Genomic DNA, 14,300 nt, shown 5'->3' with positions numbered 1-14,300 from the left:
CTCTGCCTCTCTCTCTCTCTGTGTCTCTCATGAATAAATAAATAAAATCTTAAAAAATATATATTTGAAAAGGCATTTCGCCAAAAAGGTACACAAATGGCTCATTAGTCATTAGGGAAAAGCAAATTAAAACCACTTCACACCGACTAGAATGGTTATAATCTTAACAACTTGCAGGAACACGAGACTACACGGCTGCTGAAAATGTAAATTGGCACAGCCACCTCAAAAGAACAGTTCGTCAGTTTCTTAAAAGTTACACATAAGTTTACCATATGCCCCGGGATTTCCCCCATGAGCACGTACCCAAGAGAAATGAAAAGAGATGATCGGACAAAAAGTTATACACAAGTATAACAGCAGCATTATTCATAATGGCCAAAATAGAGAAAATCCAAATGTTCTCCAACTGATAGATGGATAAGCAAAATGTAATCTCCCCACACAGAGGGGGTGATACTCAACAATAAAAAAGAACAAACTGCTGATTCCTGCTACAGCATGGATGCAACTCAAAAAAATTGTGGTAAGTGTAATAAACCAGATGCATTAAATTGCATAGCGTATGATTTCTTTTATATGAAATGTCCAGAAAGGACAAATTTACAGCAAGCAGATCTCGGCTCCTGGCAGGGGAGGGAGATGGGGAGGAGTACAAATGGGCACGAGACATCCTTTGAGGGTGATGGAAATGTCCTACAACTGGGTCGTCATGGTGGTTGCACAACTCTGAAAATTTACTGAGAAGTATTGTAAAGAAGTAAAGTCACTTAAAGCAGGTGACTTTTGTTGTGTACAAATTATTCCTCAAGGGAGCTGTTAAAAAATGTAGTCACGAAATATACGTGTATAGAAAGATGGAAGAAAACATGCCAAGATGAGAAGTTCTTTTGTGTTTGGGCAGTAGGATCACGGATGACTTTTCTACTTTTCTTATTCTTTTCTGTATTTTCTACGTGTTCTACAATGGGCCTGCAGCTTGCATAAACAGAAAAACAGCAAGAGTGAGTGTGTGCGTGTGTGTGTGTGTGTGTGTGTGTGTGTGTAGCAGGGTGTCAGGCAAAGCTTACCTGTTTGCTTTGGTGAGAGAAGCTGTCATTTTACTGTTGCCAGATGCTTCTCCAGCAGGAAAAGCAAAGTTCATGCCCTGTATTCTGAGCAGGGGCCCCAGGTCCACCTGCCCAGTTATACACATGCCCATTCCTGGATATAATCCTTAAAACACAGAGTTCAAGGTTGTAGCGGAGGCGAAAGGGTGGGCAAATTCATAAACAGTGGAAGACACTTGCTGGGAGAAAAGAGGTAGACACCTTGACCCCTTCCCTTTCACATTTTTAAAGAAAAATTTTCATCAACTACAACCTGCATTAGAAAAGCACACAAATTCTAAGAGAACAACTTGGTGCCCGGAACAAGACATGGAATATTCCAGAAGGCACCTTGTACCTCTCCCAGGCACTAACTCCTCCAAGGGTAACCTCTCCTCTGACTTCTTCCATTGCAGACCTCTCTTCACTGCTTTGGAACTTGGTGTGCAAGAAAGCACACGGTGTGCTCTCCGCTGCTCAGCTGCACGCTTGCATCTCGAGTGTGCTGCTCGGAGAATCAACACTTCGGCCTTGTGGCCATGTCCTATTCCATTATGTGAGTACACCTTGGTGCTGGGGGAGACATTTGCATTTCTTTGCACTTGATTCCTGCGAGTATTCTTTCACACGCTCTGTGCACACGTGCATACGTGCCGTGGACGTGTCCTAGGACTTGCGGTGTCCTAGGACTAGCTACTCTTTAGCTTCAGTCGAGGGGGCCTAGCAGTTTCCCAAAGTGATTGCACGCATCTTCACCTCCCACCAGCAGTGATGACAGTTCCAGGCGCCCAGCATTGTTGCCACCACCAGCCACCGTGTGTCTTTTCCAAGGAGCCACTAGGGCAGGGGTGCAGCTGTTGTGGTTTCCTGCACGTCCCCGGCGGCTGATGAAGGAGAATGCAATTTTGTTTGTTTACTGGCCATTGGATGGATTTAGTCTTCAGTGAAGAGCCTGTTCAGATCCTTCGCCAATTTTTTTTACTGGCTTGTCTGATTATTAGTGGTTTGTGAGAATTTTAAAAAATATATTCCCCAGATACGTCCCATTCCCAATACGTATGGCCAGGGACTTCCACTCTGTGGCTGGCTTTTACACTCTGTGGTGATGGCATCTTAATTGATGATCGGCAGCTTTTTTTTTTTTTTTTTTAAAGATTTTATTTATTTATTTAACAGAGAGAGAGAGCACAAGCAGGGGGAGCAGCAGGCAGAGGCAGAAGGAAAAGTAGACTTCCCACAGAGGAGAGCCCCATGAGGGGCTGGATCCCAGGACCCCAAGATCATGACCTGAGCCCAAGGCAGACGCTTAACTGACTGAGCCAACCAGGTTCCCCCAAACGGCAGCTCTTAATTTTCATCAAGTCTGATTACTAGGCTCTTCCCTTTACAGTTAGCCCTTTTTGTGTTTTAAGAATTCTTTGCTAATCCTAAGGCCATGAGGATGCTCTCCTATTTTCTCTTCTGGAGGCTTCGTTTTTTTCTCCTTCCGTAGTTAGGTCTCCAGCACACTTGGAATCGACTTCTGTAAGAGTGTGGAGTGAGGTCAGTAAGGTTCAGCATCATCAGAACCTACGAGGGTGGGAGAGACAAGGCCCCACCAGGAGGGAGGGCACTTGGCCGAGTGTGGCCGGGCAGGGGCTGGTTTAGGCCTCCGACCTGAGCACACACACTGCTGGCCTGGCCACCGCCCGCTGGGACAGAGGTTCTGAGGCCCTGAGGACAGGGACCCGGAGACCCCAGTGAGCAAGGGCACCAGCACCCTTGGCCCCACACACAGCGGAGGGTTGGTGCAGGGGTGCAGTCACAGCTGAGCCGAGGCCACCAGAGACCACTCCTCCTCATTGGAACCCTGAGGAGTCACCTCCAGGCCAGCTGGACTGTCCTTGGGACAGAAGTGGGGAAAAGCACTGAGAAGGACCCGTGCGTGGCAACGATCTGTCAAGTCCCGATGAAACTGCTGTAGAGGGAAACCGAGTCAGCTTCTCTACAGCTGGAGGCAGAGGGTCTGGCCCTTTTGAACTGAGTCCTTGAGGCCCTGGGACAACTACCCCGCTGACTAATTTGAATACCAAAAGCAGAAGTGGCTGGGGAAGTGGGTCACACCAGTAACGTATATAAACAAATGAATTGCTCGTCAGGCCACCAGCATAGTGTGTTTTCGTGTGCTCAGCTGGAACTTCCTGCGGAAGAGGCATTCTCCACGCCCAGCCTACCACGTGAACAGCTGCTTTGGAAAATGTTATTCTGGGTGAGTTTCCACTACGCAGTATAGGCCAGTGCTCCTCATCAGTGTTGAGTAAAAGGTTGCCTTCCAGAACTTTCCACGTGGTTTACCAAGGGAATAGCCCTTCACTGAACAAAAAGTCCTCTTCCAAGAGCTGTCCTTGCCTTTTTGTCCCACTTCAGTTCTTACAGTCTACTACAAAGGGGAGGATCGTGCCTACTGTACAGTCACTGTGGGCACCAGGAGCGTGGGGCTCTCTCCATTCACGGTCTCCTCTCCCGCTAATGACAACCACCACCTGGGTGTCTGCCTTTCCCTTAGGTCACAAAAGCCATTCCGGTAGAAAGCAGGTGGGCCTTCAGATGGATTTTCCTGGGATGATTCTTGCCTCTGTCATTTCCTGCTAACTATGAGACTTCAGGCATGTTCTTAATCCTTCTTAGCGTCAGCTGTCTCATCTGTGAAATGGGGACAATGCCTAGCTCATAGAGTTGTAATGAGGTTGAATCAGTATAACGAATTTCAAGAGTCCAAGGGTCTTTTTGGAACACAGTAGACACTCAACAATATTAGCTATTATTCCACGTTAAGCTGTCATCTCTGCTGGGTGTAGGTGCAGAGCCCACCCATTAGAACAGTCCAGAGACAACGTGTGGGGCTTTGGCCCAGCCTTCTTTAGAAATTCACATCACTTGCAAAGCTCCATTGTGAAATATCGAAACATTGATGTGGAAGAAAGGAAGACAAAGGCCAGACTCTGAATCAACCGGTAGGTGTAGTGTTTCGGAGACTCAACGTGAGGGTGGGCCCAGTGACTCACCGCAGTGATCCTTTTACTTTTCCTAGTGACCAATCTGATTTTTCCATTACACGGCAATGATTCACCATTTGCTGTCGCGGTTATGTAACTGGGCTGTTTGGATTTGGGGTGCCCATATCTATATTTCCATGTCCCCGCAGGGAAGCTTTAGGAAGCTTCTTTTTCACACACTCTGTTACATGCTGTCATGACCAGTTGTTGAATGCATCCCAGAAGATGAACTAGTCAGCCCTCATGTTCCCTGAGAAGTGGGCATGCAAATAGTAGAGAGTACCCTGAACAGGGCATCAGGAGACCCTGGCCCAGGTTGACCTTACCTCAGACCTTCCTCTGCGTTCCTGACCTTCTCTGGCCTCAGTTTTTGCGCCTGAAAATGAGATGTAAGCTTTGATATTCCAAAATTAACAAGACTGAATTTTTCTCTTGGCTACACAAGAGATCCCAGAGTGTTTGCTATCAAATGCTAAGTGCATGGCACTACAAAGCTGGGCATGGAGACTGAGCTATAGGGCTGAGTGGGGTCAACAAGGAATTTATGCTAGACTTCCCAATAATAAATGAATCCAGTCTTGGAGGAATGGAATTTCCATCCTTTCCTCCATCTGTCTTGTGCTATACATAATAAATTGGGGGGTCAGGATGGATTGGCACCTCAGCTGTCATTCTGATCATAGCTATCCTCAGCAGACCTAGGCCAGGAAAGAAGGAATGGACTTTGCAGAGGCAATTATTGTACTTCTACTTGCTTTGTTCATGCCCCTGCAGGAGCTCCACGTTCCAGGATGGGTTGAGTAACATCTGCCCGTGGGACATGTCACTGGTCTACTCTGCTTGTAAGAGAACAGGTTGTGAGCATTCAGAGTCTGAACATCCTTTTCACTTTTTATTTTTCATCCTTGGCATTGTGGGGCTTCTTAAATCTATGGATCGATATCTTTCAACAGTTCTGAAAAATTCTGAGATATTATCTCTTTCAATAATAGTCTGGCCCCATTCTCTCTTGCCTTTCTTTCTGGAATTACAACAGAATGTTTTTGGACAGTCTCACTCTCTCCTGCCCATCCCTGAACCTCTTTTTCATCTTTTAGTTTCTCTGTGCCATCATTTGATGATTTCTTCTGACCCATATTCCAGTTCACTGATTCTCTCTTTGTCTATATTTAATCTATTAAATCCATTTACTGAATTTTAAATTTCAGTTTTTATTGTTTTCATTTCTATTTTTTTAAAAAGATCTATTTGATTCTTTTTTAAAAATCTGCTAGGTCAGTTTTTTTTTTAATAGTTCTGTTTCCTGCAGATATTTTTTGGTATATTTTTTATTGGAATTTGATTTGCCAACATATAGCATAACCCCCAGTGCTATCCAGTCAAGTGCCCCCCTCAGTGCCTATCACCCTGTCACCCCATCCTCCTGCAGATATTTTTAAGCTTGTATTTTATTTCTCTTAACAGAAAGAATGGCTTTATGATTTATTTCCCATGATTTCAATATATGAAGCATTTGGGGGTTGGCTTAGCTATTTTTTTCTCCTTATTCTGATCCTGTTGCCTTATTTCCCTTTGTGCTTTTTTCTAGTTCACTGAGTGTACTTAATGTTCTTGAAAAATTACTTTGTGAGAATTTTTTGAGGATGGGATGGGATGAATGTGACTTTTTTCCAGAAAGGATCTGCACCTGCTGATGCCATGCAGTAGAACTTTCACTCCAGAATTGCCTTCATGTACACCTACCTGCTTCTTGAAGATTTTTTGAACCCTTCAGGTCATGTGAATTTGGGCTAGTATGCACAAGGATTAGTATGTGGTCACAACTTCCCAGGGCTGAGATTTTCCCCCTAATCTCCTCCGTGCCAAAAAACTGTTCTTAGTCATCTCTATAGTAGGCGAAGAAGTGAAGATTGATTTCTGGTTCATGCTAATCCTGGGTGTGTGGCCCTTTAGAGTTCTAGCATAGTGGGTTCAAGATCTTCTAGTAGAGTTTGCACCTCATGTGGGTTCTAGGTTTGGAATTTTGAATTCTAGATTAATTTTCTTCTTCTAAGCATAGTGATAAATCTACTGGTGGTGTGCTAAATCTCAGGAAGTTAAGAAAGGAGACAAGGCTCCTTGAAATGAAACTGATGGCATTCTTTCTGCTGCACCAGACACGATCTGGTGTGATTAAAGGTCCTGGAACTATAAATGCTACAGAACCAACTTTTGAGAATTTTAGGGGTGTTAGACATGCAAGGTGAATCAGTTAGGAATGTTTTCAACTACAAAAAGAAGAGATCTAAGAGATAGGGGCTTAGTTTTCTTATATAATAGAAGTCTAGGGGTAGACATTTGGGAACATTGAATTGTCTACTCAAGAATGCCTTTGGGGGATCCCTGGGTGGTGCAGCGGTTTGGCGCCTGCCTTTGGCCCGGGGCGCGATCCTGGAGACCCGGGATCGAATCCCACGTCGGGCTCCCGGTGCATGGAGCCTGCTTCTCCCTCTGCCTATGTCTCTGCCTCTCTCTTTCTCTCTCTGTGATTATCATAAATTTATTTTTTTTATCATAAATTTAAAAAATAAAATCTTTAAAAAAAAAAAAAAGAATGCCTTTGGAATGGGGTGGACAGTCCAGGTCCTTTCTATATGTCCCCTCATGTGTGTTGACTTTTTTTCATGTTGATCATATCATTGGTAAAAAAAAAATGGCTGCTATAACTCTAGATATCATACCCATGTTTAAGACAAAAAAAGAGGAAAGAGATAGAGTCACATCTGTCTGTTTTATCAGGGAGACCAAAGTTTCTCCAGCACACCCCTCCCTGTGCATGGCATTGTCCAAGATGTTGTCACAGGACTAACCCTAGCTACAAGGAACCCTAAGAAACAAAGTATCCAGCAAATGGAATCAGATTGTCATGATTGCATAAATCACTCTTGGTTCTCCCCTTGGACTGAGCACACTTCTCCTCTAAAGACCGTGTTAGAGAGGAAAAAGGAGACTGAGGTGGGGAGCAGTGCTTGTCATGCTTGGAGCTCACTATGCTCATTGCCCATCTTCCAGCAAAGCAGCACAAAGGCAATCCACCGAGACTAGAGCCTGCTGTGTGGGAGCCTCCAGAAGTGGGCTTCTCAGCTGGGAGACCACTTTCCTGATCCAATCAAAATGTTGTCATTTTTAAAAAGTCCCCAAAATGTCTGGGAGAGATGACAACCCTTGAAAAAGTTTCTTCTTGGATGTAGATGAAGGTGGGGGAGTCCAGTTGCCAAGGTAGAGAGGGAAAGCATGGAGTTTCCAGGCCAGGCCTCTGGATGATGAAACCCATCAGGGTTTGCCCTTTCAGTGCCAGAAAGAGGTGTAGACAGTGATACTGGAACCAGAGGAGCTTCCTCCCCATTCACAATCCCTCTGGCAAGTTACACCCAGGCATTTTCTCTCCTCACATAAACATCAGATAGGGCAAGGATCCAAGAAGGCATACCTGCTGCACTTGGAATAGGCATGGGTGGCTGTCTTCCTCTTCATGGGAGATAAAGGACCTTGCCTGTCTTTTACAAGATTTTTCTTGTGACTACAAGTGATCTGGGTATTTTCGTATCTTTCTTTAATTCTCAAATTCTCTGAAATGTTCATGTTTGCCTCCCCCCCCCCCAAAAAAGATGTTAGTTCTTCAACATACAGAATACAAGAAGACACGAGTTAACCTTAGTGGGCATTTGCTCAAGGTCAAAGCTGCTCCAGCAGGGGGAGCATCGGTCAGTGAGGGTGTGGAGAAGAGCAAGTAGCCTGCAGGATGGCCACGGTGACCCCTCTGGTCCCTAGGTCACAGGGATTCTTCTCTACAGCAGGCCTCACCCAGTCACTTTTGGCCGAGGCCTAGAGTCCTGGGCTCCACCATGAGCACATTTCCCAGGCCTGCCTTGGAGCGTGATGTGCACCCGAGGCGGGGACACTTCACATGAGGCCCTCTGTCAGTTAGCAAGACAGTTCACTGCAAGTGTGATTTTGGTGTTTCATGTGTGTGTTAGTCTGTGAGAGCTGTTGTAACAAAACACCACAGATTAGGCTGCAAGGTCCAGATGAAGGTCCCAGTGGATACAGCTCCCAGTGAGAAAGGGCTCCCTGGTTGGCAGACAGTCGGCCGCCTTCTTGCTGACCTCATGTGACCTCACATGGTGGAGAGACAACTATGGTCTGTCTTCCTCTTCTTCTAAAGGCACTTGTCCCATCATGGGGCCCCCCATCATGCCTTCCCTAAACCTAATTACTCCCGAAGGACCTGCCTCCCACTACCATCACACTGGGGTCTGGGGCTGAATATGGGGGGCAGAGGTAAGGGGTACACAACATTCAGTCCATGACAACCTACACTCACCCCTCCCTCTAGGAGAAATCACATAGTCGTTCCCCTCCTTCTCCCCCAGACAGGAATGCCTCCAAGTACATCACTTACAGACTCATCGATGCCTTCTTGTCTGGGGTCTCAGCCATCTGCTTACTGCATCCATCACCTTGCTCATTTATTCATTGAACAACAGACAAGATAAGGGGAAATGCTGTGGTCCTAGATCGCGAGCCCCATGCCCAGGGCAGGGCTACGCCTCGGTCATCATTTTACCCCCACTGCCAATCTCAGGGCCTGGCTCTGCACTGTGCATTAGGACCCCTCTGGTGGATGGTGGAGTGAGGCAGAGAAACAGCCTGGCATGAGAGACAGCCCACACATCAAGGGGCGTGAAGAGGCGAGACTGGAACACAGGACCAGAACCAGATAATGAGGACTCCGAAATGTCAAGCCTCTGGCTTTGTATCTGGAGACCAATGGACTGTTCCTTTGAGCAGGGAAGTCACAGTCTCCAAATGACTTTGGAAAGAGCCATCCGGGAGCCCAGAGAAGGAACGGCTGGAAGGGGAGGCTGGAGACTAGGACACCCAGGAGGAGTCTTGGGGTTGCTGGGGTTACCCAGCATTTTGGGTTGTTCTGCACATCTGTCTCCTGGTGAGCATTTGAACCCAGCACCACACAATGCCTGGCCCGTGGCCGGTGCTCCACGGAGCTGAGGAGAGGACAAGGTCCACCCGGGCCCTTCCTGCAGAGAGCCACAGGTGCCTGCCCCGGTCAAGACCCTTGATCAAGGCTGCCCACACCCTGCTTTCTGTCCAAAGGGCACATCCCAGCAGCACCCGCAAGGCCCCAGTGGAGGGCCACTCCCGGTCCAAGTCTTCAAGGCTATTGGGACACCTGGTGGCTCAGGGGTTGAGTGTCTGCCTTCGGCTCAGGTTGTGATCCCGAGATCCGGATTGAGTCCCACATCGGGCTCCCTGCATGGGGCCTGCTACTCCCTCTGCCTCTCTCTCTCTCTGTCTCTCATGAATAAATAAATAAAATCTTAAAAAAAAAAAAAAAAAAAGCTGTGTCAGCATTAGCTGAGCAAAGGGAGGAGGTGAAAGACCTGGCACCGACGGGCTGCTCGAACCAAGGTCAGGGTGCAAGGACGATGTGACGGAGACGTACAGCCAGGAACAAGTGCTCGTGTTGGAGGGAGGCCAGGGCCCCATCAGGCAGCTGTGCACCCCCTGAGGAGGAGCAGGGGCTTCATCTCGCGGTGCTGGGGTGCTGGGGCTGAGGGGCCATTCCAGAAGGGTCCATGTTGATGGATTTGGATGTGGACAGGCCACCCGGGCAGCGGTGTGGAGGTGGGATAGAGGCAGGAAGCTTGAGTGTGAGCTGTTGCAATTACCTGGGTAAGAGGAGCCTGAGGTGAGGAAGGAGGAGGAAAAGACCCCCCACCACCACCCCAAATTTAGGAGCCAAACCAGGAGGAGCAGGTGATGACACAAGAGGGAACATGGGGAGCTGGTTGGCCCCTGCTCTTCCCCGCTGGGCTCTGGTGATGCTGGGGGGACCCTGCACACCCCCTTGCCCACGCTCGCTGAGGCTGGTCTGCTGTTGGGGCCTGGGGTCCACGGGGTCCATGATGCCCCAGCGGGGGCCGGCCTGCAGCCAGGGACCCAAGAGCCAGGCCTGGAACCCGGCAGCACCCTGGAGCCCCCCGATTCTGCTGACTGCACCCCTTGCCCTCGGTGGGTCCTCCGTCTCCTACGTTCTCCATTCCCCGAAATGCCCCGGGGGGTGTGCGGGGGGCTCTTCTCTAATGGGCCCTGACTGCTGGCGGGAGGGGCCCCTCGGTGCACAGGCTCCGAGCGGGAGGGTGGGCGGTGAGGACCCAGAACCCAGATGGGTCCTGTGAGAAGTTAGGAGGAGAGAGGAAAGGGAGAGAGCGGGTGCGGTGGGGTGGAGTAGGATCAAGGAAGATTTTGCTTGTTTTTTTTTTTTTTTTTTTCTTTTCATCTTCTGTGGGTTTTGAGGTAGGGAGAGCCAGAGCAGGCTGACATGGGGGGCCGGGGGGCTCAGCCTGGGTCCAGGGGAACCCTGCCCTCTGGCCGCACAGCCCCTCCCCTGCAGCAGCCCCCAGCACCCCTGCCCTGCTGTGCCCTCTCCCCGCTGCTGCACTTAGTATTTTATGGGGGGTTGTCCCCTGGAATGGAACCCACCAAGGCAAGGATTTTTCTTTTCTTTTTTTAGATTTTATGTATTTATTCATGAGAGACACACAGAGAGGCAGAGACACAGGCAGAGGGAGAAGCAGGCTCCATGCAGGGAGCCCGATGCGGGACTCGATCCCAGGACCCCGGGATCATGACCTGAGCCCAAGGCGGACGCTCAACCCCTGAGCCCCCCCAGGCGCCTGGATTTCTCTGGCTTGTTCGTGCTGTATCCCCAGCCCCCAGCTGCGGCCTGGCACCTGTCGGGGTTTGACTGCAGTCTGTTGAATGAAGAACCGGTGAAGAAGCGAGTCCTGCGCGAGCTAGTGGGCCTCTGACTGAGCAGCGGGGAGTCAGGGCCCCGGAGGGGAGGAGGGATGAGGAGGAAGGGGTGTGGGAAGCGGGCAGCGAGGCCGGGCGGAGGCTGCAGGTGAACTGGGAAGGGGGCTTCGGGACCACAGGCCGGCAGGGGGAGGGCAGGGGTGCGGGCAGAGGGGAGGGGCACCCACATGCAGGGGAGGTGCGGGGTCTGGCCTCGGGAGGAGGTGCCCGGTGTGAGGCCAGCAGGGGAAGGAGGCCCGAGCGGCAGCTGGAGTTGCTGACCCCGGGGCCAGAGGCGCCAGGCTGGAAGGGGCCGACCCCGTGGACGTGGCCAGGACTACCTCGCAGCGGCCCGGCCCGTCAAGTCCGGCCCACCCAGGAGGCCAGGCGCAACTCTGGCCCGTTGTGGCCCCTTGGCCTTGTGGTGCAGGTGGCAGACGGCAAGTCCCCGGAACCCAGGGGACCCAGGGGCGCACGGACCAGAGTCGGGGGGTGGCTCAGTCAGTGAAGCGTCTGCCTTCGGCTCAGGTTGTGATCCCAGATCCTGGGATCCAGCCCCTGGATTCGGGCTCCCTGCTCCTCAGAGAGTCTGCTTCTCCCTCTCCCTCCCACTCAGGTCTCTCTCTCTCAAATAAATAAATAAAATCTTTAAAAAAAAAAAAAACACTGCAAATTGAATGACTCATAACCCAATTTATTCTTTTTTTTTCTTTTTTCAATTTTTTTAAACTTAAATTCACTTAATGAACATACAATGCATTATTAGTTTCCGAGGCAGAGGCCAGGGATTCCTCCTCTTATGTCACATCCCGTGCCCTCCTTCATGCCCGTCACCCAGTGAACCCGTCCCCCCACGCCCCTCCCCTGCAGCGACCCTCAGTTTGTTTCCCATGATATGTGGGATTTAAGAAACAAAACAGAGGAGCTTAGGGGCAGGGAGGGAAAAATAAAACTCAGTTTATTGTTATAGCTCTGGAGGTTAGGGATGGGGAGCACGTCTCTCGGGGCTGAAGCCAGGGTGACCCCGGGGCTGGCTCCTTCTTCGGGAGAACCTGCTCCCTGCCTGTCTCTCTTCTGCAGTCAGCGCCCCCCTGCTCCCACTATTCAGCTGACGGCGCTCCCGTCTGAACCAAGGGGGAACTAGATCTCCTGGGTCGGCGTGAGGGACATTTAGAACTAGTGACACAGCTGCCCCACCACACGGGAGGAGGGACCCCGGGTCTTCCTGCCCCTGGGTCTCCAGCTGGGAGCACCCTAGAGGACACGGGACCCCAGGCCTCCCTGCGGTGCCTCTCAGCACCCCAAAACCAAGCCCATCACTGCACCTGGGAGCCCGAGGGAGGCCGATCCACTCAGACCAGCTCTAGGAGCGGCGGGGTGGGCGTGAGGACCCCCACAGCCGGGGGGTGCCCAGTGCATCTCCATCGGGGTCCCGGGCTGAGTTACATTGGTTCTGACCCCACACAGGCTGACCTCTGGCCCGAAGGTGGATCCGGGGCCCAGGGTGCTGGGGATGCAAGACTGACCCGGCACTGCGGGGGTGTTTAGGTCGGGAGGTGGGAGACTGGGGTGGAGGCCAAGTCCATCCCTAGAGGGCCTCGGGGTCCAATGGAGAGGTTGAAATCGAGAGGTTTAGAACAATTGAGGCTTTTTTAAAAAAGAGTAATAGTAGTTGTGTTTGTTTTTTTTTTTGAGTGATCTTAGTGTGCAGAAAAGAGTGCAAAAAGCACACAGTTCCCGTGTCCCCCTCGCTCCCACCACTCTCTCCAGTTGCTAACAGAGGGCCCTGCCGTGGTGCAGCTGTTACAACCGACGGACCGATGTTCGTGCGTTGCTGACGAGAACACGTGGTTTACTTCAGGGTCCCTCCCGGTGTCCCGCATCCTAGAGGCCTGGACGACCGTCCGATGTCGTGTGTCCACCGTGACCGCATCCCGCAGCGTGCTCACGGCCTGCAGCTCCTCCGCCCATCGGCACCCACCGAACCGCCACTGCCTTTCCTGGAGGGCCGGGTACTTGGAGTCACACGGTCGCAGCCTGGAGGACTTCCGAAAGGAGAGATTTTAGGAGGACGGTGGAGGCGGTGGCCACAGAAGGGACTGGGACGGAGGGGCTGGAGGCCAAGAGACGGACGAGGAGCTTGTGGGACAAAGCAGGTGACAAGAGCCCTGGTGGGGGAGGCGCTGGAGCAGGGGTGAGTGGAGCCGGCTCGGTGGGAGGGGTGCGGGGGGGCAGCTGTGGGTTCGGCCTTCACCCCAGACGCCCAGGCCATGGGTCCATCAGATGATGGGGTGGGGCCGGGTGGTCACCAGGGTCCTGGGGGCTCCAGACCTGCTGCTTCCGGCCTGTCTGCTGAAAGCCCACTGCACGGGGCCCAGTGCAGCCCCTGGAGCACACGGCCTCGTTGAAACCTGACCACAGGGGATCCCTGGGTGGCTCAGTGGTTTAGCGCCTGCCTTTGGCCCAGGGCGCGATGCTGGAGTCCCGGGATCGAGTCCCATGTCGGGCTCCCTGCATGGACCCTGCTTCTCTCTCCTCCTGTGTCTCTGCCTCTTTCTCTCTCTCTCTCTTTCTCTATCATAAATAAATAAATAAATCTTAAAAAAAAAAAAAAGATACCTGACCACAGCCCCGCCCGGTAGGCACTGCTACCCCATTTCACAGACTAGGAAACTGAGGCCCAGGAAGTTGCTCCAGCCGGCAGGTGGGTGGAGCCAGCCAGGGTGGGCTGCTGAGCCCAGGGCCACGCTCCGCGTGCTCCAGTGCAGTCTCCTCGTGGTCGGGCCTGAGCCTGTGGGGGAGACGGTCACACAAGGAGGTGCCCCAGGGCGGGGCTGTGGGGCCAAAGGAGGAGCCGAGGGCGAGGTCAAGCCTCCCTGTTCCCACAGCCGCCCTGCATCTGGGCCGCGGGAAGGATCCCTTCCCCCTGTGCTGAGCGCCCCTTGACTCAGGCTGGCTCTGTCACTGCTGGTGTGGACGAGCAGCAGGAAAGCAGCAGGGGGGTGGCAGATGGGAGAGCTGAGGGTCCCGTGGGGAATCCCTAGACTGAGGTCTCCAGGTCAGCTCCCCAAAAGCCACCCTCAGACAGGCCTGGTCCCGCTGGGCGGGACAGTTTTTATTTTCCCTCTCGAGCAGTCGCCGGGCCTGGGCAGCTCCCCTCCATTCTCCAGGTTCTCTGAATCCTGCAAGTCTACCCGCTGCTAATAACAGTAGGTCTGCTGTGTGGACGGCCGACCTGTGCTGGCCTGTACCTCGCACAATTATGACCTGCACTTTATGCTGGTGAAAACCGGGGCTCAGAGAAGCTGAGTGACCTGCCCAG

The 14,300-nt window shown here is 51.6% G+C and overlaps 1 long non-coding RNA gene across 1 annotated transcript; it reads left to right on the top strand.

The window, feature by feature from the left end:
- The first annotated feature begins 304 nt into the window (after positions 1 to 304).
- On the top strand, positions 305 to 4,703 carry LOC144324721 (uncharacterized). Its single transcript, XR_013390153.1, has 3 exons — positions 305 to 526; positions 1,505 to 1,644; positions 3,227 to 4,703. It is a non-coding gene; the product is annotated as an uncharacterized LOC144324721 (long non-coding RNA).
- Positions 4,704 to 14,300: the final 9,597 nt, after the last annotated feature.

Source organism: Canis aureus, chromosome 12 (assembly GCF_053574225.1).
Source record: "Canis aureus isolate CA01 chromosome 12, VMU_Caureus_v.1.0, whole genome shotgun sequence".
Lineage (NCBI taxonomy): Eukaryota > Metazoa > Chordata > Mammalia > Carnivora > Canidae > Canis > Canis aureus.
The sequence above is the reverse complement of the archived record's forward strand: the minus strand, read 5'-3'. Positions and strand labels throughout refer to the sequence as shown.